This window comes from Carlito syrichta, unplaced genomic scaffold, assembly GCF_000164805.1.
Source record: "Carlito syrichta isolate Samal-C Ts95f unplaced genomic scaffold, Tarsius_syrichta-2.0.1 Scaffold308181, whole genome shotgun sequence".
NCBI lineage: Eukaryota > Metazoa > Chordata > Mammalia > Primates > Tarsiidae > Carlito > Carlito syrichta.
In genome coordinates this window covers 55,977-58,150 of record NW_007252277.1, presented here as the reverse complement: position 1 = coordinate 58,150, position 2,174 = coordinate 55,977, and positions in this window count along the sequence as shown.

The following is a 2,174-nucleotide window of genomic DNA, read 5'->3' as shown; positions in this document are numbered from 1 at the left end:
CCCCCCGCTCCCCCACGCCCGCCCCCATCTTGGGCTCACAGAGGATATTTCAAGCACAACCCGCAGGAGACTGAGCTTTCCTACAGAGTGAGGAATGTGGGCATCCAAGTCAGGGGAACCCAGACTATTCCAAAGGGAGGAACTGTTCCTCCCCATCAGACTAAGGGGAGTTCGAACTACTAGAAGCATTTTCAGGCTGGCTGTGGTGGCTCATGACTGTAATCCCAGTACTTTGGGAGGCTAAGGCAGGAGGATCACTAGAGCCCAGGTGTTCGAGATCAGCCTGGGCAATATAGCGAGATCCCATCTCTCTCAAAATAAATAAATAAATAAAATAAGCAGTTTCAACTTAGCATTCAGCCAACAGCAACCTCTCCTGCCTACAGAGAGTGTTGCCCTAAACCAGAAAGGCAAAAGCAAAGCAGAACAAGGCCTCCAAGCTGCCAAATGGATGACACCACAGTTCACCCATTCATTTGACAGACATCTGTTGAGTTCCCACTGCATGCCAGGCACTGCAGATAAAAAGACAAGGAAGTTGTGCCCAAACTTGGGAACCTGACAGGCTAACGTACCAATGATGACAGTCCAGGGAGATGGGTGTGCATAGGAGCCATGTGAGCCCAGAAGGGGCATCTAAATCAAGCACTGGGCAGGTGCAGTGGCTCGTGCCTGTAATTCCAGCACTTTGGGAGGCCAAGGTGGGAGGATCACTTGAGGCCAGGAGTTAGAGACCAACCTGGGCAACATAGTGAGACCCAGTATCTATTTAAAAGTAAATAAATCGTGCCAGGCGCAATGGTTCATGCCTATAATCCCAGCACTTTGGGAGGTGGAGGCAAGTGGATTGCCTGACCCAGAAGCTCGAGACCAGCCTGGGCAACTTAGCAAGACCCCATCTCTACAACAAATCAAAAAATTAGCCGGGCATGGTGGCACTCACCTATAGTTCCAGCAACTTGGAAGGCTGGTGGCCGGGAGTGTGCCACTGCACTCCAGCCTGGGCAACAGAGTGAGACTCCAACTCAAAAAAATAATAAATAAATAAATAAAATATATATATATATATAAGTCAAACACCAACTAAGGGTCATAGGTCATATACTTTGCTCCCAGGAACACTTGCTCAGAACTCATTTACTCTTAGTTTACAAAGAGTTCTAATAATTTCAGAACTATTGCTTCCTGCATACAAGTTAGAAGCAATATGTTTGAAGTAGTAAAAATTATATTAAAGATAGAATAACAGCAGTGAAGCCAGGCTCAGTGGCTCAGCCTGTAATCCTGCGCCTTGGGAGGCTGAGGTGAGTAGATTGCCTGAGCCTGCGAGTTCAAGACCCGCCTGGGCAACTTGGCGAGACCTCATCTCTACAATAAATCAAAAATCAGCCGGGCGTGGTAGCGTGCGCCTGTAGTTCAGGCTACTTGGAAGGCTGAGGCGTAAGGATCACCGGAGTCCAGCAGGTCGAGGCTGCGGTGGCCAGGAGCGGCCACTGCACTCCAGTCTGGGCGACAGAGTGAGACTCCAACTCAAAAAAAAGAATAACAGTAGTGAGAAACAGCAACCTGACAGTAGGGAGGGACATTATGAAAAGCATAAGAACTCAAAAAAGCATGGCAGTGGTCATTTAGTGTCTCTTAAATGGTTCTGTGTGGAAAACTGATTCCTTCTGCCTCAAAGGGGCCTGTGGGTATTGACAAAATACATAATATTAATCATAATGACTTGGGGTTACCTGCAGAAAAAGTCAAATCTCAGGGTGTCTATACTCAGAAGCAGGAAGCAGTGACACATTTGGGCAAGAATTTCCATTCTATAAGGATGGAAGTAAATACACAATGAGTGTTGGAAAATGCTCGTTTAACCTTGCCTACCTCTGTCCACTGGTCTAAGGTCTGAGCCCATGCAGAGCAAACCCAATCTTTCCTGGCACAACAGCTCTTTGGATAGAAGATGGCTCTGAGCCGGGCTCGGTGGCTCAGTCTGTAATCTTGTGCCTTGGGAGGCTGAGGTGAGTGGATTGCCTGAATACGCACGCGGGTTTGAGACCCGCCTGGGCAACTTGGCGAGACCTCATCTCTACAATAAGTCAAAAATTAGCCGGGCATGGTAATGCGCGCCTGTAGTTCCAGCTACTTGGAAGGCTGAGATGGAAGGATCGCTGGAGCCCAGC